The following is a 27,414-nucleotide window of genomic DNA, read 5'->3' on the forward strand; positions in this document are numbered from 1 at the left end:
CTGGACAGTTTAAGTCCCCGTGTTTGGGGCATTTGTTTTGTAGTGCGCCCTGTGTTTTTGTGGGGTTGGCGTATGTTCTCCGTTTTGTGCATTAAATATAGCACCACTCTGAACTCTCTGCTTCCTGCGCCTGACTTCTCACCCATTACACCCAGTACGTTACAACACCTGCAACAAATTAGGGTTAAAGTGATTTTTCCACCTGGTCAGATTTTTCACCTTGTCAGCTCAGATATTTGACCCAGCGACCTTTCGGTTTCTGGCCAAATGCTTTTCATGTAAAAGCTTTACATTGGCTAGTCAGAAAAGTCTGTACAGTCTTCTCCAGCTAGAATGAACGCTATATCCAGGCGTCAGTCACAAGGTGAGTGACGACAAGGGAACTGTTGGTTCGTCAGTCTGCTGTCTGTCCTTCAACTCTCTGTACCTGTTTTTTTGTACGCTTTGGTTGGTTGCATTCTAATTTCTTTTCACGGAGGGAGAGCATGATGCTTCTTCATCATCTCCCGTGAGTGAACTTACACGTCCCGTGTAATGTAAGTGGTAACGATGAGTAGAAATCCACTTACATTACTGTTTAGTGGCACATCCATTTATTTTCTTTTGCGTGCTTCATAGACCTGTACAGCCACAGAGTCGGGGAGCAAAGGCTATTTACTGTGCTTTGACAACTGAACAGTGAGTGTTGCCATTCATAAATCATGCAACGTGGTGATATGCCTATGGTGTCGCATCAGGTCAAGTAAACCAAAGATCTTGTTTTGTATTTTCCTAGACTTCGAAACCCATGTCGAGACTTTGCCAGTGACCGATAAAGTGGCTTGTCGGTGATGTTCAAATGTTTATTTATTTATTTAACTAGGCAAGTCAGTTAAGAACAAATTCGTATTTACAATGACGGCCTAAACTGGGCAACACCAGACGATGCTGGGCCAATTGTGCGCCGCCCTATGGGACTCCCAATTACAGACGGGTTGTGATACAGCCTGGATTCAAACCAGGGTGTATGTAGTGACGTCTCAAGCACTGAGATGCAGTGCCTTAAACAGTTGCGCCACTCAAGAGCCCCAGATAAATGATTAAAACGTGTTGAATCCTCACGACAGGAAGACTAGATAGTAGAGAGGACATGTTTGTAACTGTTAGCATTTTTAAAGCCAATTCTATATCGCTTAATCTGAAAATGTGGTCGGAGGCACTTTATGGAGGGTGTGACGCTATTGCGGAGCCTCCAGAGGCATGCAGAGGCCAAATAGTGCTCCATACCGCATCGCCCTCCACCTCTCAAATGTTGTAACAATGTGGAGGGCTCCGTATAGCGCCGCATTGACATGACTGGTTGACGGTAGGTGAGGGCGGGAGGTCCTGTATAAACACAAACTCACTTCCTTGACAACGTCCTTCACAACAGCCCTGCGCTGCCCCGCAATCCACGAGAAGTATGAATGCCCTGACTTCTGCAGAGGCCGTATCACCGTAAATGCGACACGGCCCAATGCAGATTCCAGATTGACTCCACCTCCGTCCATAGGCTACACATCACGCAAGCGACACTCTTGATTCCCCGTAACCCCGAAGTCACCAGCCAACTATTTAGCTTTGCCTGGTTAAGAAACACAAACTGCTTTACGAAATGAAAAACAATACTAGTATTGACAACAGCCTAGCTATTTGTCTCTCTCTCCACTTGAGTATAGAAAAGTAGGGGGGGGGGTTTGAATGTCTTGTCTCGCTCTACCCTCCTACTTCCCCCCGCCGCATCCCATAGCCTGGTTCTGACAGGTCTCCCTTTACTTTTCACTCTGCAATAAATAAATAAAAATATACACAATATCAGTGGACATTACAAAAAAGTAGCTGAGAGCCTGTTAGAATTATTGCAAATAATAATCTGGTCAATCTGACAGGAGCAATAGCCAATTCCTAGAGACCATTCAATCATAATTACTGATTTGGCATAATATTATATAAAAAGTTAAATGTGTGTGAGCCTGTGTATGGAGGACTTGCAGGAACCAAACAACTGCAGGAACCAAACAATTGCAGGAACCAAAATACCAAATATGTTTAAAGAACCCCGAATCATTCCTTGTTTTTCAGCAGATGGTGAAAATAATGTGGGGCAATGTCAAATATGTAACAGAACATTTTAAGAGAAGAACCACGTCAAACCATATCGACTCAGCCAATTCTAATGAATTCAGTGTGGTTCGCTTATTTTTGGTGTGCAGTGTGAACACTCCAAAGGAACTCAGACCCCTCAAAAGAGCCCCAGACGCTAACCGAACTGAGACCTCGAGACAGGTGGTCTGAGTTCTGTTCGCTTGAATTCTTCTGGTCCGGTTCCCTTTTTTAGAGCAATGTGAACACAAAGCTCCCCAGGTTTGCTTGTCATTATTCCCGCACCACACACTAGACTACTGCAACACTGTTTCCCCTGCCATAAACCCTCACACTAGACTACTGCAACACTGTTTCCCCTACCATAAACCCTCACACTAGACTACTGCAACACTGTTTCCCCTGCCATAAACCCTCACACTAGACTACTGCAACACTGTTTCCCCTACCATAAACCCTCACACTAGACTACTGCAACACTGTTTCCCCTGCCATAAACCCTCACACTAGACTACTGCAACACTGTTTCCCCTGCCATAAACCCTCACACTAGACTACTGCAACACTGTTTCCCCTGCCATAAACCCTCACACTAGACTACTGCAACACTGTTTCCCCTGCCATAAACCCTCACACTAGACTACTGCAACACTGTTTCCCCTACCATAACCCCTCACACTAGACTACTGCAACACTGTTTCCCCTGCCATAAACCCTCACACTAGACTACTGCAACACTGTTTCCCCTGCCATAAACCCTCACACTAGACTACTGCAACACTGTTTCCCCTGCCATAAACCCTCACACTAGACTACTGCAACAATGTTTCCCCTACCATAAACCCTCACACTAGACTACTGCAACACTGTTTCCCCTGCCATAAACCCTCACACTAGACTACTGCAACACTGTTTCCCCAGCCATAACCCCTCACACTAGACTATAATAATAATAATAATATATGCCATTTAGCAGACGCTTTTATCCAAAGCGACTTACAGTCATGTGTGCATACATTCTATGTATGGGTGGTCCCGGGGATCGAACCCACTACCCTGGCATTACAAGCGCCATGCTCTACCAACTGAGCTACACAGGACCACCAGACTACTGCAACACTGTTTCCCCTGCCATAAACCCTCACACTAGACTACTGCAACACTGTTTCCCCTGCTATAACCCCTCACACTAGACTACTGCAACACTGTTTCCCCTACCATAACCCCTCACACTAGACTACTGCAACACTGTTTCCCCTGCCATAAACCCTCACACTAGACTACTGCAACACTGTTTCCCCTGCCATAAACCCACACACTAGACTACTGCAACACTGTTTCCCCTGCCATAAACCCTCACACTAGACTACTGTAACACTGTTTCCCCTGCTATAAACCCTCACACTAGACTACTGCAACACTGTTTCCCCTGCCATAAACCCTCACACTAGACTACTGCAACACTGTTTCCCCTGCCATAACCCCTCACACTAGACTACTGCAACACTGTTTCCCCTACCATAACCCCTCACACTAGACTACTGCAACACTGTTTCCCCTACCATAACCCCTCACACTAGACTACTGCAACACTGTTTCCCCTGCCATAAACCCTCACACTAGACTACTGCAACACTGTTTCCCCTGCTATAACCCCTCACACTAGACTACTGCAACACTGTTTCCCCTACCATAACCCCTCACACTAGACTACTGCAACACTGTTTTCCCTGCCATAAACCCTCACACTAGACTACTGCAACACTGTTTCCCCTGCCATAAACCCTCACACTAGACTACTGCAACACTGTTTCCCCTGCCATAAACCCTCACACTAGACTACTGCAACACTGTTTCCCCTGCCATAACCCCTCACACTAGACTACTGCAACACTGTTTCCCCTGCCATAAACCCTCACACTAGACTACTGCAACACTGTTTCCCCAGCCATAACCCCTCACACTAGACTACTGCAACACTGTTTCCCCTGCCATAAACCCTCACACTAGACTACTGCAACACTGTTTCCCCTGCCATAACCCCTCACACTAGACTACTGCAACACTGTTTCCCCTGCCATAAACCCTCACACTAGACTACTGCAACACTGTTTCCCCTGCCATAAACCCTCACACTAGACTACTGCAACACTGTTTCCCCTGCCATAAACCCTCACACTAGACTACTGCAACACTGTTTCCCCTGCCATAAACCCTCACACTAGACTACTGCAACACTGTTTCCCCTACCATAAACCCTCACATTGGTGGCACAAAAGAGAGACATTTTTTTTTTGAAATGGTGCTGTTTTGGGATAATGTGTGGAGTTTTAAATTCAGATAATTTATTTGCCATATGTTCTCTGTACGCTAAGAGAGCTTCATAAACTGTTTATTGATTGTGGGGTTTGAATAGTGTGAGAAGACAACATATTTGGTGAGAATCACAACCTAGGGAACATAATTTATTCTAGCTCATAAAAGGGGGAGTAGCGTACATTGGGTGTTTCATTTACAACATTATTTAATCTGTAGTTATTCTATTGCTATTTATTATGTTAACAATAATATTTACAAGCCAATAATATCTTCTGATTAAAATGATATTTTAACTAAATGCAATCTATTAGCTTCCAAAATGTAAGTAGTTATATCTAGCTGTCCGATAACACATTCTGATTGAATGGCTGGCCCTGCACTGTAAAAACCCAGAGTGCATTGAGTGAATGTTGGGAAAAGATCTTGCTTCCTTTCTTAACATAACAATGTGAACGCAGAGAGGACGGTGAACAGAAAAGGGGAAGTGAACTGGCAAAAGAGTCGAGTCCTCATTCACAGGCAAGGGCAGTGTGAATACAAAGAGATTTGTTAATTTGCCTTTTTGCCCCGGAGTTCACTTTAAAGAGGACTGAGATCAGTTCTTTTAAAGAGGACTATATGTGAAAGACTTGAGCACGGAGATTTTTGGCTCGATCAGTGACTCGACCAGAGACTCGACTAGGGACTCGACTAGTGACTCGACCAGTGACTCGACTAGGGACTCGACTAGTGACTCGACCAGGGACTCGACTAGGGACTCGACTAGTGACTCGACCAGTGACTCGACTAGGGACTCGACCAGTGACTCGACCAGTGACTCGACTAGTGACTCGACCAGTGACTCGACCAGTGACTCGACCAGTGACTCGACTAGGGACTCGACTAGTGACTCGACCAGTGACTCGACTAGGGACTCGACCAGTGACTCGACCAGTGACTCAACCAGTGACTCGACCAGTGACTCGACCCGTGGTGACTCGGACTTGGACTCGACTCGGATTTAGCCATAGGGACTCTTGACTCGACTGGGTCTCGAGCACAGATGACCTGGGACTCGGTCTCGAGCACAGAGGACCTGGGACTCGGTCTCGAGCACAGAGGACCTGGGACTCGGCCTCGAGCACAGAGGACCTGGGACTCGGCCTCGAGCACAGAGGACCTGGGACTTGGGCTTGAGGTTTAGAGACTCGACTACAACACTGGACTTCACCTGTGCCCACAGCAGCAGAGCTAATAAAAAAACATCATTTGAAGAACAAACATTATTGTGGCAATTCATATCTTGCAGTTAAACTGTAAATATGACTAATCTCAAGAGATGACAGGTTTAATGTTTAAAAAAATGTTACCATACTAAAGTAAAGTCATGTCTTTCTACTCAATACCCTCAGTTTACCAATCTGAGGTAAAGTCGTTAAACTATTCAATCATTTCTCTGTGTATTTCAGATGGGGTCAAGGGATTAGAATGCACCAGAGGCCACCAAGATAGACCTCGTTCTGCTACTCCATGTACTTACATAAAACCCTGTTTCTCTCTCTCTCTCTAACTCTTCCTCTTTAACTCTCTCTCTCTCTTTCATTTTCTCTTTCTGTGTCCCTATGTAACTCTCCCCCTCTCTCTCTCTCTCTCTCTTACGTTCTCTCTTTATTTCCGTCTCTCTCTAAGAAAGAGCTAAACAAACCATGCAGAAGCACAACGGCACAGATGCCAGGCGATGGTCCAATACCTTTCCTCTCATCCGAGACCACTGCAGAATACACACAGCCCACAGACAGGCGTTATGCTGTGTGTGTGTATATGTGTGTGTGCCTGTGTCTCTTGGTGTCCCTGTGCTTGTGCGAATGCATGTGTTTGTGTGCTACTGTGCATTCCTGTGTGTGTGTGGACAGCAGAGCTATGGCGGAGATGTGTTGTGGTGATAGGGCCCACGGCTGTGTGACCCTGTGCTCCTGTGACAATGACACAGAGAATCGCCCCAGGGAGGAGATTCTGTCTGTGGACAACAGAGCTGCTGAATCACGCTGCTGGGAGGATACGCAACACATAACCACCACACATGGATCATGAACAGAGCCTAGCTAATGTACGCTAGCTTAGAAGGCTGCTAGCAGGAGCACACTCACCAGGCTTAGACCCATACAAGGGCTGCTTGCAAGTAACTTCAGTCAGGCAGTTCCATTTGACTCAGAGCTGTCTCATAATAGAGCATTTTGCTCTGTAAATAGCCTATACCGCATCCCTTTAAATATCTATTTCGGGAGTGCATTACTTGTCACACAGTGCTCCGGTTAGATTCAGCAGAAAGGGAGCTTCAAACTCTGAGCTCAGGCGGATAGCTCCCTCTCTGCATCCCATTCCCAAGCCGCACGGTAGTGTCTGTCTGACATCACACACAGGGATAATCTGACAGGGAAGACTTGGCGCTACCGGCCCAGCCGGCCGGAAATCTCACCTCATGTTCCAGACACTGCTGAGAAAATCAATTCTTTCACCCCATTTTAACAGCTCCCATCTTTCCCCTCCGCCTGTCTGTCTCTGTCTGTCTGCCTGCCTTCCTGCCCGTCTGTCCGCCTGTCTACCCGTCCTCCTGTGTACCAGTCCGCCTGTCTACCCGTCCTCTTGTCTACCAGTCCCCCTAACTACCTGTTCATCTGTCTACCCAGCCATCGGTCTGTCTGCCCGTCTGTCCACCTGTCTACCTGTCCAGCTGTCTACCGACCCATCTGTCTGTCTGTCCGTCTGTCTACCCATGCATCTGTCTGTCTGTCTACCTGTTTATCTATCCGACTCCTCCGGGATTCACCTCTGAAAAACAGCCTGTAATTTCTCTGGAGTATTGAGTCATGCAATTGAGATCTAACTCCCAGTGATCCTGAAGCACTGGCTCACCAGGGAATACTGAGAATTCTCTGGGAATAGAGTGAGAAGTGAGAGAATTTGGAGTGGGAATTGACTGGAAATGGGTTTAGTTTGATTGCCTAGGCTCTGAAGTGGCTGGTGTTGAATGATGAATTATCTCACTTTAAAGATGAGTGTGTGTATGTGGGTGGGGGTTGCCCCGTTCAGTGTGTATGTGTGTGCGTGTTAGTGTGTATGCTTCTGTTAGCGCATCCGCATGCATGCGTCAGTACACTGTAAGTACTGAAGGTAGGCTACAGTTGTGCCGAGCATCTTAACTAATGATGTCATAATCAGGGGACACCGCTGCTAATCTTCCCTCCTCACTGTGAGCAAACAGAATTAAACATTTCAATCCTTTTTTATTTATTGGCCTGGAGCAGCGCTTCACTTCTTCCTTCCCCTCCTTACCGACTCCACCTTCCCCGGCTCTCTTTTAATCGCCCTCCTCCCTCCCATTCCTCCCCTCTTCCCAGGGGGTACACCTCAGAAACAGGCACTGTGCCCAATTTGATGAACGCACGATCGCACACACAAACTTAAAAATAACAAAAAGTCAAATATACTGGGTAGAGTGAGGTGAGAAGTATGTTTCTGTTCTCTTCCCTCTCTGCCTCAAGGACATTCTCCTCCACTCTCCAGACCCTGAGATCTAAAATATGTGTGAGGTGAAGAAGAAAGAGAGAGCGAGAGAGACGGAGAGAGAGGAGAGAGAACCTGAGACGACAGGAGGGTAACCGCACGGCAGGATGAGATAGGAGAAGAGAAGGAGGTATGGAGAGAATATAAGTGCCTGCCTGCTTTCCTGTTAATGGGTCCCGTACAGTTGCTTCTTTACCAGTGCGGGCAACCTTAGGACCGACAGGCATGATGTCCTATTCTCACACATGCACTAACGTGCACACACACACACACACACACACACACACACACACACACACACACACACACACACACACACACACACACACACACACACACACACACACACACACACACACACACACACACACACACACACACACACACACACACACTTGTACTTCTCCTCCAAGGTGGCCATACACACACACTGGGTACTTGATATTCGTTGTACAAGGGGACAGTGGGAGTTTTAACAAGCTCATATGAATATTAACCTAGCTAATCCAACATACCCAGCACGCATCCAATATACATGGTGAGAGTGTTACAGTAACCTCCCTTGCCTGTCCCTTCACAACATGCCCATCCCACATTCAATATAGATGGTGACAAGTACACAAACTAGCCTGCCCTAAACACACACACACACACACACACACACACACACACACACACACACACACACACACACACACACACACACACACACACACACACACACACACACACACACACACACACACACACACACACACACACACACACACACACAGGAATGCTGAACCAGTGCCAACTCACGCAGCTCCAGTCAGCCTGTGTAATGCTGATTGATTCTGGGAGTTATGTACATTAGGCAGCTCCAGTATTAGGCCAGCCCCTAACAGAGGTAGCCCAGATGGATGTAGGTTCCATAGGGACACAGCAGGCCCTGGAGCGACTCAGTGAGTGGGTGAGATGGATGCAGAGGCACAACTACAGGCATTAACAATAGCTACAATATAAACACTCAACCTTGACACCGCAGCTGGGCAACCTGCCCAAAACATGCCTACACACTTAGGCTGAGAGTTTGAGAAGGCTTTGTGTAATGTGTTAGGTCGCTGGAGAGTTTACAAACACTCTTCTGGTAAGGCTGCTCTTGATGTTGTCAAGTGGGCTGGACCAAATTCACAGGTTGGCGTTTATTGTCATGCTCTGGAGGCAGCTCCGCAGAGTGGTCACTAGCTGGCACAGCCACAAAGTCATACAATTTCATTTTAAACCCAACTCCAACCGTAACCCAATTGCTAACCATAATCTTAAATTAGCATCAAAAAACACATTTTTGTTTTCATGAATTTTTACGGTATATTGTAGACAGTTTTGACTTTGCAACTGTCCTATCTAGTGGAAACTGCTTAGTTCTGCCTCCAGGGCAAGATTCATGAGAATAAACATCAGCCTGCAACAGATTCCTGCATGCCCTTTGTTTAACCCAGGACCAGGCTTCAGTACACTGTGTGTACTAAACCATCAGAGCAGGGTCTGGTCTCTGTTTCACCTCCTTCCTCTTTAACCTGTTTAATATGCACAGCTCGGCGAGCGCATCCTTCCTCTCCTCTCTCTGTTCTTCCCCTCTCCCCCCAGCCTCTCGCTCTGTTCTTTCCTCCTGACAGAACGAGTGTCCATGCCCGCCACATTTTTTACGCTAATTAAAGACTGGAGGGCAGACAGACGGAGAGACTCTCTCTCTCTCTCTCTCTCTCTCTCTCTCTCTCTCTCTCTCTCTCTCTCTCTCTCTCTCTCTCTCTCTCTCTCTCTCTCTCTCTCTCTCTCTCTCTCAGCCATCGCTAAAGCAGAAGAGAATTGTAATCTTGTCTAGATGTGTTTGCTGCACTAGACAATGTATGTAACAAGCTTATGTCATGCCAGACAGGATCAGGACACTCAAGAGGGTTGCTAACTGTGTGCTACATGGGTATGTGTACAGTCATGAGTTCCGTGTGTGTGTCCTTGAGCAGAACTCACAGAGAAGATAAGAGACTATCAGCCTCAGCATTCTCTCTCTCTCTCTCTCTCCCATCTCTCTCTGAGTATGTTGGATTAGCTAGGTCAACATTCACAATACACATATTAATATATGGGTGAGAATAGGACATCATGCCTGTCGGTCCTAAGGTTGCCTGTACTGTACTGTACTGTACTCTCTCTCTCTCTCTCTCTCTCTCTCTCTCTCTCTCTCTCTCTCTCTCTCTCTCTCTCTCTCTCTCTCTCTCTCTCTCTCTCTCTCTCTCTCTCTCTCTCTCTCTCTCTCGACACGTTTGCATCGTATTAACACATAATAGGATTAAAACTCAAAGCCAGTGAGAATCTTTCCACTACAATGAGTCAGAGGGAGTGTTCATGGACTTAAACAGTATAGTTAACTCTGAACCCCTCACTGTCTTCCCTGTCTTTGCTGTAATAGCTAGAAAGAAAGAGAGAGAAGCCAATCTAATTTAGGAGAACTACTGTGTTGAATATCTACTGCGGTATTCAATCCTGCGGAGCACCATGGGTAAAACCAGACACACAGCATGAATGCAAACCTGTGGTACCGTTTGAAGTGGAAATACATGACCTAAGTGATTGGATTTCAGGGTAAACTACTTTACACATGCACACACACTCAAACACACACACACACAGAGCTAGCATATATGAAGAAAGCCATAATAAGAAGTACAAACACGTTTTATAGACATAATAAAATGTACAAATACGTTTCATTATCACATACACCAGATAGGTGCAGTGAAATGTGTTGTTCTACAGGGTCAGCCATAGTAGTACGGTGCTCCTGGAGCAAGTTAGGAACATCAACAGATTTCCCATTGGGCCCACTGGGTTTTCACCTTGTCAACTCAGGTATTCAAGCCAACAGTCTAACCGCTAGGTTACCTGCTGCCCTAGGTATTCAAGCCAGAGACCGTTTGGTTACTGGCCCAACGCTCTAACTGCTAGGTTACCTGCTGCCCTAGGTATTCAAGCCAGAGACCGTTCGGTTACTGGCCCAACGCTCTAACCGCTAGGTTACCTGCTGCCCTAGGTATTCAAGCCAGAGACCGTTCGGTTACTGGCTCAACGCTCTAACCACTTGGTTACCTGTTGCCCTAGGTATTCAAACCAGAGACCGTTCGATTACTGGCCCAACGCTCTAACCACTAGGTTACCTGTTGCCCTAGGTATTCAAACCAGAGACCGTTCGGTTACTGGCCCAATGCTCTAACCGCTAGGTTACCTGTTGCCCTAGGTATTCAAACCAGAGACCGTTCGGTTACTGGCCCAATGCTCTAACCGCTAGGTTACCTGTTGCCCTAGGTATTCAAACCAGAGACCGTTCGATTACTGGCCCAACGCTCTAACCACTAGGTTACCTGTTGCCCTAGGTATTCAAGTTAGAGACCTTTCGGTTACTGGCCCAATGTTATTAAGCTGTGTTAGTAAAATGTTCCTCTGTGTTTTTTTTGCTGTAATTTGAAAAGTGTGTGCGAGAGAGAATGTGAGTGTGCGTGCGTGAGTGTGTGAGAGAGAGAATGTGAGTGTGTGTGCGTGAGTGTGTGAGAGAGCGTTAAGCCCCTCTAGGAGAGCCCATGCCAGACAGACTAGGTCTAATTAATCCTTAAGCCTTTTTGTCAGGTCTGTGTGGGACAGGGACTGGGCCGGCTCTAATACAATCTCTTCCCCATGACACAGACAAAGACACCACATACCTGTCCTTCCTACACTCTATCCATCCTCTACCTTTCATCTCATCTCTCCTCCCTCCTCATTCTCCATATTCTAACCCTCTCCTCTCCTCCCTCTATGTGGCTTTCTTCCACTCTCTGTTCTCCTCTCTCTACCCTTCATTCCACCCCAAACTCGCCTTCTGTCTCCTAAGCTTCTCTCCCTGTCCATCCTTGAAAAATATCCTTCAATCGATCCACCAACTGAACTGTATGGCTCCGAGCCACACATCCAAAACACCCTTCCCTTCCTCTCAGTCACTCGCTCTTCTCTCATTTTCCTCTGCAATCAAAAAAACAACAACATTGCATGGTTCTGCTGCTACTGAAAAAAAACGTGACGGCTTCACATTTGTCAATATCTCACTTGCTCTCTCTCTCTCTCTCGCTCGCCCCTCCCTGGAAACACTCCTCCCCCTCCTCCTCATCGGCATCCAAATTAGACATCGCTGCCAGAGACTTATTCAAATCGAAACGCACCGGCATGTGAATTACAAGAGAGGAGAGGAGCATCAGGTCAGAGGAAGAGAGAGAGAGAAAGAGAGAGAAAGAAAGAAAGAAAGACAGAAAGAAAGAGAGAAAGAAAGAAAGAGAGAAAGAAAGAAAGAAAGAAAGAAAGAAAGAAAGAAAGAAAGAGAAAGAAAGAGAGAAAGAAAGAGAAAGAAAGAAACGACCCACTGGTTGCTTTCTAGGTTACAGAGAGCTGGTTGTCCCATCCACCAAACTAACAGGTGTGAAATATGGAAGAGACTCAGGGGGTTTGCTTATTTGGTATAGAGCAGACCTAACCCACTCCATAAAATTAGTCAAAACAGGAACATTTTACATCTGGCTAGAAATGAATAAGGACATTATCTTAACAAAGAAAAATGTCCTCATGTGTGCTAACTATGTCCCCCCCAATAGAATCCCCATACTTTAACAATGACAGCTTCTCCATCCTAGAGGGGGATATCAACCATTTCCAGGCCCAGGGACGTGTACTAGTCTGTGGCGACCTAAATGCCAGAACTGGACAAGAACCTGATGCTCTTAGCACACAGGGGGACAACCACCTACCTGGAGGTGACAGCCTTCCCTCCCAAATATGCCTAGACACAACTATGACAAAACAACCAACAAAACTGGGTCACAACTCGTGCAACTCTGTCACATGCTGGGTCTGTACATAGTCAATGGTAGGATTTGAGTGGACGCTTTTGGTAGGTACACCTACAGATCATCCCTTGGCAGTAGTACTGTAGATTACTTTATCACGGACCTCAACCCAGAGTCTCTCAGAGCGTTCACAGTTAGCACACTGACACCCCTATCAGATCCCAGCAAAAGCACAGTCTACTTGAACAGAGCAATACTCAATCATGAGGCATCGAAGCCAAAATAAACGGTATATTATTAAGAAATGCTATAGATGGAAGGAAAGTAGTGTAGAAACCTAACAAAAAAAACTATTTAGCGAAAACAAATTCAATCCCTTTTAGCCAACGTCCTGGACAAAACTTTTCACTGTATACTTGACCTCTCAGCTCCCAGATCAAATCAAAAAATGTAAATCAGACAACCTAAGGAAATGAACAAAAAATAACAAATGGTTTGATAAAGAATGCAAAAACCCAAGAAAGAAAGTGAGAAACTTATCCAACCAAAAACATAGACATAGATTTTATGGATTCTTCAAATACATTAAGCTGACTTCTGACATCCCAAACCAAGATCATCAAAGACAGCAACCACCCGAGCCACTACCTGTTCACCCCGCTATCATCCAGAAGGCGAGGTCAGTACAGGTGCATTAAAGCAGGTGCATTAAAGAGACTGAAAAACAGCTTCTATCTCAAGGCCATCAGACTGTTAAACAGCCATCACTAACATAAAGAGGCTGCTGCCAAAATACAGACTAAAACCTCTGGCCACTTAAATAAATTGACTTAATAAACTTCTTTGGGATAGGGGGCAGTATTTTCAAGTCCGGATGGAAAGCGTGCCCAAAGTAAACTGCCTGTTACTCAGGCCCAGAAGCTAGGGTATGCGTATGCATGGTAGTATTGGATAGAAAACACAATAAAGTTTCTAAAACTTAAAATAATGCTTGTGAGTATAACAGAACTGATTTGGCAGGCGAAACCCCGAGGACAAACCATCCAGGATTGTTTTTGGTGGGGGTCATTGTGTTTTCAAATGCTTTTCTATGGGAAATCTGACTTATTACGGCCCAGATTGCAGTTCCTATGGCTTCCACTAGATGTCAACAGTCTTTAGAAGTTGTTCGATGTTTTTCTTTTAAGAAATTAACTTTTTATGGCTGCAGGGGCAGTATTGAGTAGCTTGGATGAAAAGGTGCACATTGTAAACGGCCAGCTCCTCAGTCTCAGTTGCTAATATATGCATATTATTATCAGTATTGAATATAAATCACTCTGAAGTTTCTAAAGCTGTTTGAATTATGTCTGTAAGTATAACAGAACTCTTATTGCAGGCAAAAACCTGAGAAATTCCGCTTCCTTTTGGATTTTTTCTGGGGGACATTTTCAACCTAGCTCTCATTGAAATTACAGCGAGATATGGATGAGTTTTCACTACCTACGCCTTCCACTAGATGTCAACAGTCAATAGAACTTTGTCTGATGACTCTAATGTCACGAGTTGACTGCCACGAGTTGACCATGCTTTCACTATATGCTCGTTCACAGGGGAAGGACCTGCGTTCCACCGCTAATTAGTCATTCTAATTCTCCGGTTGGAATGTTATTCAAGATGTATGTAAACAACATTTTAAAGATTGATTCAGTACATTGTTTGACATGTTTCTACTCACTGTTACGGAACTTTTGGACATTTCGTCACGTTATAGTGGACGCGCTTTGTGACTTTGGAATTGTTTACCAAACGCGCTAACCAAAGTAGCTAATTGGACATATATAACAGACATTATTGAACAAATCAAGCATTTATCGTGGACCTGGGATTCCTAGGACTGCATTCTGACGAAGTTCATCAAAGGTAAGAAAACGTTTATAATGTATTTTCTGGTTTCTGTTGACTCCAACATGGCAAATTTTTCAATTGTTCTGACCGCCATCTCAGATTATTACATGGATTTCTTTTTCCGTAAAGTTTTTTTGAAATCTGACACAGCGGTTGCATTAACCTCTTAAGCCCACCTGACACGCAGGCGTGCCATCTAGCCATCTGGAAATGCTACGCTAAATGCTAATAGCACTCGTTAAAACTCAAACGTTCATTAAAACACACATGCAGGGTACTGAATTAAAGCTACACTCGTTGTGAATCCAGCCAACAAGTCAGATTTTTAAAATGCTTTTCGGCGAAAGCATGAGAAGCTATTATCTGATAGCATGCAACACCCCAAAATACCTGAAGGGGACTTAAACACAATAATTAGCATAGCCGGCGCTACACAAAACGCAGAAATAAAATATAAAACATTCATTACCTTCGACGAGCTTCTTTGTTGGCACTCCTAGATGTCCCATAAACATCACTATTGGGTCTTTTTTCGATTAAATCGGTCCATATATACCCTAAATATTGATCTATGAAAAGTGAGTGATCCAGGAAAAAACACAGTTTTAAAACGCAACATCATTTTTTTTTATTAAAAAAGTTGACGATAAACTTTCACAAAACACTTCGAAATACTTTTGTAATCCAACTTTAGGTATTAGTAAACGTTAATAATCTATCAAATTGATCACGGGGCGATGTGTATTCAATAGCTCCACGTCTTCAAATCATGGTCAGAAATTTCTCCTCCAAAACATCCTGTCGGAGACCGGAAGGAATGGGCTCTCTCTTACTCGTTTGACCAAGAAACAAAGCCCAGGCAATTGACAAGACTGGCGACATCGTGTGGAAGCTGTAGGACTTGCAATCTCAGCCCCATGTAATTTGCTTTCCCATAGACAATACATGCAAGTGGCGCATTGATATTTTTCCCAGTTTTCGGTGATCAGTTTTTCTTGCGCTTTTCGATGAAACACACGCTCTGTTATAGTCACAGCCGTGATTTAACCAGTTGTAGAAACGTCAGAGTGTTTTCTATCAACACATACTAATCATATGCATATACTATATTCCTGGCATGAGTAGCAGGACGCTGAAATGTTGCGCGATTTTTAACAGAATGTTCGAAAAAGTAAGGGGTAGGCTTAAGTGGAGAGGTATACCTATAATTCCATGTGTATAACTTGTATTATCATCTACATTTATAATAAGTATTTCTGTTGAATGATGTGGCTGTGAAAAATCACTGGATGTTTTTGGAACTAGTGAATGGAATGCTCCAATGTAAACTCAGATTTTCTGATATAAATATGAACTTTATCAAACAAAACATGCATGTATTGTGTAACATGAAGTCCTATGAGTGTCATCTGATGAAGATTATCAAAGGTTAGTGATTCATTCTATCTCTATATGTGCTTTTTTTCTCTCTCTCTCTCTCTCTTTGGCTGGTAAAATTGGCTGTGTATTTTAGTGAGTTGTTGGTGAGCTAACATAATCGTTTGTGGTGCTTTCCCTGTAAATCCTATTTGAAATCGGACACTGTGGTGGGATGAACAACAAGATTACCTTGAAAACGATATAAGATACATGTATGTTTGAGGAATTTTAATTATCAGATTTCTGTTCTTTTGAATATGGCGCCCTGCACATTCATTGGCTGGTGTGATATCGCTCCCGGTAACAGGATTGCAGCACTAACAAGTTAAGAAGTAGTCCTATTCATTCCATGTGTCACTCAGAAGGTCTCTAGTATTTTGGTGCGCTTGAACAAGAGCATGCTCCGTGTTGTTTTTCTCCGGTACTGGAAACTGTTTATCCCGTCTTAAATTTGATAAATTATTTACATTTTAGGGTACCTGAGGTTGGATTAAAAACGTTGTTTGACATGTTTGGATGTAGTCGGGCGAGTTGGAACCGGTGTATTTCTGAATCAAACGTACCAAATAAATTGACATTTTGGGGAAATAAAGAAGGAATTTATCGAACAAAACAACCATTCATTGTGTCAATGAGACATTTGGGATTGAAAAAATATGAAGATCTTCAAAGGTAAGGCATTTATTATATCGTTATTTCTGACTTTTGTGTCGCACCTGCCAGGTTGAAAAATGATTTTCATGTTTTTGTATGCGGGGCACTGTCCTCGGATAATCGCATGGTGTGCTTTCGCCGTAAAGCCTTTTTGAAATCTAACACAGCGGCTGGATTAACAAGAAATTAAACTTTATTTTGATGTATTACACTTGAATATTTATATTTCTGTAGTTTGAATGTGGCGCTCTGCAATTTCACCGGATGTTGTCAAATATATCCCGCTAACAGGATTGGCGCTTTAATAAAGGTATCTAAAGTCACTTTAAATAATGCCATTTTAACTATGTTTACATATCCTACATTACTCATCTCATATCTACAGTTGCAGTCGGAAGTTTACATACACTTAGGTTGGAGTCATTAAAACTCGTTTTTCACCCACTCCACACATTTCTTGTTAACAAACTATAGTTTTGGTGAGTCGTTTAGGACATCTACTTTGTGCATGACATGTCATTTTTCCACCAATTGTTTACAGACAGTTTATTTAACTGTATCACAATTCCAGTGGGTCAGAAGTTTACATACACTAAGTTGACTATACCTTTAAACAGCTTGGAAAAATCCAGAAAATAATGTCATGGCTTTAGAAGCTTCTGATAGGCTAATTGACATCATTTGAGTCAATTGGAGGTGTATCAGTGGATGCATTTCAAGGCCTACTTTCAAACTCAGTGCCTCTTTGCTTGACATCATGGGAAAATCCAAACAAATCAGCCAAGACCTCAGAATTATTTTTGTAGACCTCCACAAGTCTGGTTCATCCTTGTGAGCAATTTCTAAACGCCTGAAGTACCACATTCATCTGTACAAACAATAGTACGCCAGTATAAACACCATGGGACCACGCAGACATCATACCGCTCAGGAAGGAGACGTGTCTCCTAGAGATGAACGTACTTTGGTGCAAAAAGTGCAAATCAATCCCAGAACAGCAGAAAATGACCTTGTGAAGATGCTGGAGGAAACAGGTACAAAAGTATCTATATCCACAGCAAAATGAGTCCTATATAGACATAACCTGAAAGGCCGCTCAGCAAAGAAGAAGCCACTGCTTTAAAACCACCATAAAAAGCCAGACTACGGTTTGCAACTGCACACGGGGACAAAGATTGTATTTTTTGGAGAAATGTCCTGTGGTCTGATGAAACAAAAATAGAACTGTTTGGCCATAATGACCATCATTATGTTTGGAGGTAAAAAGAGGATGCTTGTAAGCCGAAGAACACCATCCCAACCGTGAACCGTGGCAGCATCATGTTTGGGGGTTCTTTGCTGCATGAGAGTCTGGTGCACTTCACAAAATAGATGGCATCATGAGGCAGGACATTTCTGTGGATTTATTGAAGCAACATCTCAAGACATCAGTCAGGAAGCTAAAGCTTGGTCGCAACTAGGTCTTCCAAATGGACAATGACCCCAAGCATACTTCAAAAGTTATGGCAGAATGTCTTATGGACAACAAAGTCAAGGTATTGGAGTGGCCATCACAAAGACCTGACCTCAATCCTATAGAAAATGTGTAGTGTTGTGTGAAAAACATAAGATATTATAAAAATCCATGTACACAAACAACAAGTGTGCCATTAAAATTGGCAAAAAACACACACATTTCCTTCCACCGGGCAGTGGGGTGAGACAGGGATGCAGCTTGAACCCCACAATCTTCAACATAAATATCAACAAATTGGTAAGGGCACAAGAATAGTCTGCAGCACCCGGCCTCATCATACTATAATCTGAAGTCAAATGTCTACTATTTGCTGATGATCTGGTGCTTCTGTCCCCAACCAAGCAGGGCCTACAGCAGAACCTAGATCTTCTGCACAGATTCAATCAGTAAATCTCAGTAAAACAAAATGAATGGTGTTCCAAAAAAAGATCCAGTTGCCGGGACCACAAACACAAGTCCATCTAGATGCTGTTTTCCTAGAGCACACAAAAAAAGGATAGCTACCTCGGCCTAAACATCAGCACCACAGGTAACTTCCTGTGAACGATCTGAGACACAAGGAAAATAGGCCATTCTACGCCATCAATAGGAACATAAAATTCGACATCCCAATTAGGATCTGGCAAAAAATAATTGAATCAATTATAGAACCCATTGCCCCTGTGAGGTCTGGGGTACTCTACCAACCAATAATTCACAAAATGGGACAAACACCAAATTGCGACTCTGCATGCAAAATTCAGCAAATACATCCTCTGTGTACAACGTAAATCACCAAATAATGCATGCAGAGCAGAATTAGTCCAATAAGCGCTAATTATCCAAATCCAGAAAAGAGTTAAATTCTGCAATTAAATTCTGCAATCACCTAAAAGGAAGCGATTCCCAAACTAGAAAACAGTCCATTAAACAAGCTGGTCCTGGGGCTCTGTTCACAAACACAACCAGACTCCACAGAGCTCCAGGACAACAACAGCAACACAATTAGACCCAAGCAAATCATGAGAAAAAAAATCATTTGGAAAGAACTTACAACCCATATTTATGTTTATTTATTTTCCCTTTTGTACTTTAACTATTTGCACAGTGTTACAATACTGTATATAGCCATAAAATAACATTTGAAATGTCTCTATTCCTTTGAAACTTTTGTGAGTGTAATGTTTACTGTTCATTTTTATTGTATATTTCACTTTTGTTTATCATCTATTTCACTTGCTTTGGCAACGTCAACATATATTTCCCATGCCAATAAAGCCCTTTGAATTGAATTGAGAGAGAGAGAGACAGAGAGAGATGGCATGGAACGATTTAAAATCAGGCACCTCCCATAGTGGCGATATTAAAATTTCCCGTGGCAATGCGAGAAAAGAGCTTTAGCGATATGATGCAGCTTAGAGACGGATGGAGATGCAGGGGGGAAGGAAGAGAGGAGAGGCACATAGACAGAGATGGAGTCAGTAAGAGACAGGGAACAGAGTGTCAGTGACAGACATGATAAGCAGACAGAGACACTGAGACGGATAGAGAGTGAAGTTTATAACGTTACAAAATGGTTGGTTGTATGGAAGTGACTCGGGGAGATTGGAGGAGTAGTTGAGGGTGTGAGTGAGAGATAGGCCGACAACAGTTAAGTGACAAGCGGGAGTTGAGCAAGAGTGGTTGTGTAAGAGAGAGAGAGAATGGGAAAAAGAGAGATGGGAGAAAGAGAGAGAGAGAGAGAGTGATACCAACATCTCTTTACCGTGGCAGCCATCATTCCCCCTGAATCTGCTGTCATAGTGACACTCCTCCAGCCAGCCAGTCAGCCATCCAAGTCAATCAGGTCACTTTCACTCTACATTTACCCCATAACCATATCAGCCTGGGCTTTACTGCAGCAGACAGGCCTGTCAGAGTCCGGTTACCTATATCTAAACCCAGGGATGCCACAGGCTCCCGCAGGCTCTTAGAGGTAGACGTATGAATAATAGATATCCCTGCATCACCCTCCATTAGCCTCACAGTGCCAGCCTACTATTTGTTTGTTTGTTTTCCTGTCTAGTTATTTATCTATGATGTTCAAGTAGAGAGAGGTGAGGTGGCAGAAGTGATGGTCGGTGAAGGCAGCTGGGGGCGGGGTCTATCATTGGCATGGTAACACAACTGTGTGTGTATGTGTAATCAAAATGACAGAAAGGGCAATTCCCTCCCTTTTCAACCTCATATTCATTATCTCCAGCACCAAACCAAGGGCCGGATTAATTCAGGGGCTAGCAAAAATAAATAAATACATTTTTAAGGAAATATATACAGTATATATTATATATGTAGTATATATTCAGTCTTTTACTGCAACCAGTGTAAAGCAGCCTGCTGCTGCTCTGGGGGGAGGAGAGGAGGTAGGGGAACCACATTGGTAACTGGGTGCCCTGTCTTGATTTGGTAACTATTTCATGAAAATAAACAAATAACTGCATAATAAATAAACACGACTGGTCAATTGTGTGAGTCAGGGGCCCAAGAGGCAAAAAATGACATGATTCTTTTGCATTATATATATTTTTTATCCAACAACAGGAGCCCGCTCTCTCTGTTCAAAATACGCCACAGAGGATCAATCGTTTCTAAAAAATACCTGTGGATTAAGTTATATTCACATCACTGCGAATGGTGATGTCATCAGGTAGAACATTTTAATTTACAAAACTTTATTTTTTTTAACAAAACATAGAAATGCACCGTTTTCATATGTAGACAATGGTATAGTGCTGGAGATAATTCAAATGTAGGTTGACAAGTGGTGGAATTGCCCTTTAAGGTGGGAGTTTTGTGGTAGTAAAGTAATTGAATGTCTGTCAAAATAGCAAGATAGATCATTTATATGGCTAAGAAGAGAAATGTGATAGAGCTGAAGGTAGTTGATAGATATTGACAATACACACTACATGGCCAAAAGTATGTGGACAGTCCCTCAAATTAGTGGATTCAGCTATTTCATCTACACCCGTTGCTGACAGGTGTATATAATCGAACACACAGCCACACAATCTCCATAGACAAACATTGGCAGTAGGATGGCCCATACTGAAGAGCTCAGTGACTTTCAACGTGGCACCGTCATAGGATGCCACCTTCCCAACAAGTCAGTTCGTCAAATTTTTGCCCTGCTAGAAAAACCGTCTGTCCTTGGTTGCAACACTCACTACCGAGTTCCAAACATCAGTCCATATTGAAATGGTTTGTCGAGATCGGTGTGGAAGAACTTGACTAGCCTGCACAGAGCCCATCGAACACCTTTGGGATGAATTGGAACACCAACTACGAGCCAGGCCTAATCACCCAACATCAGTGTCCGACCTCACTAATGCTCTTGTGGCTGAATGGAAGCAAGTCCCCGCAGCAATGTTCCAACATCTAGTGGAAAGCCTTCCCAGAAGAGTGGAGGCTGTTATAGCAGCAAAGGGGGGGAACAACTCCATATTAATGCCCATGATTTTGGAATGGAATGTTCGACGAGCAGGTGTCCACATACTTTTGGCTAGTGTAGTTGACAATTCGGACCAGTTTTTGCGGTTGTTGGCATGGTTACAGGGTTGTGCTTGTTGTTGGCATAGTAACAGAGCTTTTTTCTCTGCCTATTCGTCTCTCTCTAGGGTGGAATAGAAGAGTGCTAATTTACAACTTTTCATCCTTCTCTCTTTTTAAGGCAGCAGATGTTGCTTCTTCCGTTCCTCCAGCGCGAGGCAGGATATGTCTCTATACAGCCTACAGTATGAGCTGTTAATGTCCCATCTGCTTTTTCTGTGTGAGGGAGTGTGTGTGTGTGTGTGTGTGTGTGTGTGTGTGTGTGTGTGTGTGTGTGTGTGTGTGTGTGTGTGTGTGTGTGTGTGTGTGTGTGTGTGTGTGTGTGTGTGTGTGTGTGTGTGTGTGTGTGTGTGTGTGTGTGTGTGTGTGTGTGTGTGTGTGTGTGTGTGTGTGTGTGTGTGTGTACTTTGGATGAGTGCTTTGGCTAAGTATGCATGGATACCAATAGTGTTGGTATTTATATTCATTATCGCTATTCAGACAGGCTTCTGTTGAGGACCAAATAAACACAGAGGGAGAACTATCAATAGCGTCGGTCGGCTTATTCTTGCCTCATCTTGCTGTTTCTTCCCCTTTTCTCTCTCAAACCCATCTCTCCCTTTTCTCTCTCTGCCTCCCTGTCTCTTGCTCGCTCCCCTGTGAAAGCTTCACAGAAAGATCAACGTATCTTCTGGGGTACGGCGAGAGGGAGAGTGGAAGAGATAGGGAGCAAGAGAAATGGGAGAGGGAGAGAGAGAAGTAGTCGATTGTGTTGAGGCCGAGGTAGGGAAAGCGTTGGAGGCGTTTTCAGAGGACATGGATACGGACACAAACACAAGGTTCTCTTTCCAGGAAGTGGAGAGAGATAGGGGACCAGCAGCCTCAGGGTCTGTCTACTGCACATGCTCACTGGCCTCTCGCTTACACTCTCTCCTACCACAGAGAGGAGTAGAGATTTGATACCATGCTTCAACACCACCACAACAAGCACATACTTCTGATGTTGAGAACAGGCCCAAGGCTTTATAGATGTGTAGGCCTCTAGTTTTTAGTCTGCCATACTTGAGGAATGGGGAAAACTCTGAGGATTTTAGAACTATGCCATAGCGGCAGGTGGAGCGTGAAGCCAATCAGTGACAGGAGCAAGGGATTAGAAGCGAGGAGGGGAGACGACAGAGAGATAAACACCTCCTCCTTCACTAGTCTACTTTCACTTCCTCCATCATTCTCACACACCTCCGCTCCTCACCTACCCTCGCACCATCATTTTTTTAAACCTCCGCTATATCTTCCCCCGCTCCTTTGCTTTCTACACCTCTGCTGACTCGTGCTCGCTTTACCTACACTAACGCCCCCCCTCCCCAACCCTCATCTCTGAGGTACAGTAAGCCCAAATGTCCTCTGTCCTTCTTCTGCTTCCCTTCATCCCTTCCTCACCTCTACTTTACCTCCCTCTCTCCTAATCTCCTCTTTCACGGTTCTCCTATTCCTCTCCTCCCGTCTCTCTAATCAGGTCGTCCACACACGGCCTGTCAGAACAGGGTGACTTCTCGGGGGGGGGGGGGGGGTGATCAGAGAGAGTGAATGTCAGTGAGAGGGAAAGTTCAAAGCTAGCATGTGGAAAAGGATCCATGAGAGAGAGTGAAAGAGAGAGAGACAGAGTATGTGTGTGGGTGCGTGTGTGTATGCATGAGCATTTGTCTGTCTGCATGGGGTGTGTGTGCACGTGCATACCTACTCTAATAATATTAATTTGGTGGGCGCTTATATGTATCCTATTCCACACATGTACAAGTGTGTATTAATTGGAAATTCGTTTTTTACATTTCCCAACTCTCCCAGAGGGGCCCTCAGAGAATAGGGTCACAGCCCTGGTCTGGAGCAATTAGGGTTAAATAGCTTGCTCACGGACACATTGACAGATTTTTTTACCTTGTCGGCTCAGGGATTCAAACAGGTAACCTTTCGGTTACAGGCCCAACGCTCTAACCGCTAGGCCACCTGCTGCCCTAGCTGTGTGCATAGTCTTCTTCTCTCAGCCTTCCCAAATGCTAAATGAGTCTAATGAATGCAGACAGCACACCCACTACAGGCTGCTGCCAAGTTTCCTCTGTAAACTTTCCACAATGTACAGTATTATTGTGTTTTCTGTGGCATCTTTAACTGTGTGGGATTATCTCTTCTTGAGTTTATGTGAAGTCTGTTTTGTCTCTGGGTGAATCGTTCTGTGGGAGTTAGGTGTGTTTATGTGTGTGTCTATGCAAGTGTTTACAGACGGACAGGATAAGACTAGTCAGTGTGTATAATTGAAACTAAAGGTAATGTCGAGCATGACTGTGTCTGCAAGTGTGCGAGAGTGTGATTTACTCTGGGATGAGAAAATAGTCAGTGAGCTGTCCTTCCTCGTCCTGTTCACCTTCCTAATCACCCTTCCTTCCCTCCATCCCTTTATCCCCTCCGCCTCCTCCTTGCTCCAGCCAGAGGAAGAGTGTGATCAACGACACAGAGAGAGAAAGAGATTACGCATTTGTTAGGAGAGCAAATTGGGAAACAGAAAATCAATCCGAGCGGCACACTGTTATTTACACAAACTAATATACATTTCCCAGGGAAAGGGGGTCTGTGTGTGTGTGTGTGTGTGTGTGGGTCAGAGCATCCATTGTATTCCTGTTTGCTGTGCAATGGAGGATTGAGGAACAAAAATGACTCAAGGCGAACTCAGAGAAGATAAGAGACTAGCAGCGTCAGCATATCATTGTCGTTGTCGTCCCCCGTCCCCCGTCCCCCGTCCCCGTCCCCCCCATTGGGGCGTGTAAGAGTCAGCCACCCACCTAGCCTACACAAAAGGCAATTAACGTGAAGACAAAGAAAGAATGAAAGATGAGAGATAAAAGAAAGAGAGGAGAAGATTGGGGAAAGGTAACGAGAGAAACAAACATTCGTTAGATACACACTGAAACATACAGATACACACAGCGAGACTGCTACAAACAGAGACGACCCACTGGGCACAGACGTCAATTCAACATCTGTTCCACGTTGGTTCAACATAATTTTGCTGAAATGACGTGGAAACAACGTTGATTCAATCAGCGTGTGCCCAGTGGAAACCCACAGATGTGGGATCTTAATTTGAGCCATTTTTCTACAGCAAAACAAATAATGCAGCAACAGAAAATACAAATGATTATGTGGATTATAATTAATGGACATCTTTGTAGGGGTTGATGCATTTTTCTTAAGTGGAAATTATATACTTAAGACTTTTTAAACCTCAAAAACACTACCAGTTTATAAATTCCTGCATTACAGGAAAGTTCTCCTGCAACAGGGTGATCAAATTAAGATTCTACATCCGTAAATGAAACAGAATGGTGTTTCAGGGTATTGAAGGTGGTCAATACAACACAACATCATACACAGTAACAACCCCTAATCAAAGGCAGTGTAGATTTCCAACACTTCACACACACACACACACAAAACACACACACACGGCGGGCTGTGCCACTGCTCTGCCACCCACAGCAGCTGTGAGCAGTGATCTCATTTCACACAATCCCACGAGACGCTAAAAGGCTTACTCAGGCTGAGGCTGGTGGAGGGAGGGAGAAATTGAGAGAGTCAGAAAGAGAAAAGAATGGGAAGAGGAGGGGAGGGGGGAGTGGAGATTGAAGAGGTGGAGAAAGGTGGCGAGAGAACGAGAGGAATGAAAGAGGCAGAGAGCGAGAAAGAGGAGAATGGAGACAGGTAAAGAGAGAGGAAGACAACTGGTAGAAAGACATCTGAAGTCAGCTAATGTCACACACCACCAAACCCCACCCTTACAGTTGACACATGCTAGACTTACAGTAGAGAGTATAAGGATCACGACAGGGCTTACCAGTGCAGCCATGACTCAGTCCCCTAACCCTAACCTTTAAACCCGCACACAGACGGCTGTGCTGACGCGTGTCAGAAAACGATGACTTCAGAGTCAAAAGAGCTAATCCCATCTGATCCAATGGTCCCAGTGGTTCAGTTGGTTGGAGCCACTAGGCTAGTCACCAGTATCCCCTGCCACGACAGACGAAAGCTAATCTTCCTAGCCTTTGGCTTCAACCGCCTATTTATTGCCCCTTCCATACTCGCCCCTGCCCCCTCCCCAGGCCTGCCGTGCAGTGCCAGTACATGGGCTTGGTAATACAGCTTGGGAGTAAAGGTGTTGCTCGTGGGGGGTGTGGTAGTCGACAGACCAGTGGTAAATGGGGTTGTAGTAAAGAGGTTGGTAGTATAAGAGCCGGTGGTAAAAAAAAAGTGTGTCTATAAGAGGCCTGCGGTGAAAGAGACAGGGGAGCGTTGGGGGTAAAAGGGCTGAGTTGCTAACACAGCAGCCCAGTAATTAGCCTATAAAGACTCACAGGAGCAATGGAGGTGATCTTTGAGACTGCCCAGTAAGCAATCCACAGCCTCGCACACTGACAGAAATACCCCTATAGATCTGGATTTACAGCCATATAGCTGAGGGATCCTGGGAGAGATTAACACATTGAAGAAACAAAGGAAAGGAGAGAACTGGGAGGGAGGGGGAGAGGGGAGGGAGAGTGAGAGAGAATGGGGTATGGAGAGAGAGAGAGAGAGAGAGAGAGAGAGAGAGAGAGAGAGAGAGAGAGAGAGAGAGAGAGAGAGAGAGAGAGAGAGAGGGGGGGGGGGGAGAGAGAGAGAGGAGGGAGAGAGAGAGAGAATGGGATAAGGAGGGTGAGAGAGAGGGAGGGAGGGAGGGAGAGAGGAGGGAGAGTGAGAGAGAATGGGGTATGGAGAGAGAGAGAGAGAAGGGGGAGAGGGGAGAGAGAGAGAGGAGGGAGAGAGGAGGGAGAGTGAGAGAGAATGGGGTATGGAGAGAGAGAGAGAGAGAGAGAGAGAGAGAGAGAGAGAGAGAGAGAGAGAGAGAGAGAGAGAGAGAGAGAGAGAGAGAGAGAGAGAGAGAGAGAGAGAGAGAGAGAGAGAGAGAGAGAGAGAGAGAGAGAGAGAGAGGAAGGGGGAAAGGGGAGAGAGAGAGAGGAGGGAGAGAGAGAGAGATAATGGGATAAGGAGGGAGGGGAGAGAGAAGGGAGGAGAGTGAGGGGGAGAGAGGCGGGGGGGAGAGAGCAGGAGCGAGACAGGGGGAGAAAGAGAGTTCATAAAATGGGACAAACACCAAATTGAGGCTCTGCTTGCAGAATTCTGCAAAAACATCCTCTGTTATGCATGCAGGGCCGATACCAGCTAATGATCAAAATCCAGAAAAGAGTCGTTAAATTCTACAACCACCTAAAAGGGAGCGATTCCCAAACCTTCCATAACAAAGCCATCACCTACAGAGAGTTTAAACTAGAGAAGAGTCCCCTAAGCAAGCTGGTCCTGGAGCTCTGTTCACAAACACAACCAGACCCCACAGAGCCCCATGAGAGCAACACAATTAGATCCAATCAAATCATGAGAAAACAACAAGATAATTACTTGACACATCGGAAAGAATTTACCAAGAAAACAGAGCAAACTGAAATGCTATTTGGCCCTACAGAGAGTACTGTACACAGTGGC

At 44.6% G+C, this 27,414-nt stretch overlaps 1 protein-coding gene across 2 annotated transcripts in view; it reads right to left on the reverse strand.

The window, feature by feature from the left end:
* LOC123993304 (testican-1-like) overlaps window positions 1–27,414 on the reverse strand; it is a 340,549-nt gene that overhangs the window by 197,407 nt on the left and 115,728 nt on the right. The gene's annotated exons all lie outside the window — the stretch shown is intronic.

Source organism: Oncorhynchus gorbuscha, linkage group LG13, assembly GCF_021184085.1.
Source record: "Oncorhynchus gorbuscha isolate QuinsamMale2020 ecotype Even-year linkage group LG13, OgorEven_v1.0, whole genome shotgun sequence".
NCBI lineage: Eukaryota > Metazoa > Chordata > Actinopteri > Salmoniformes > Salmonidae > Oncorhynchus > Oncorhynchus gorbuscha.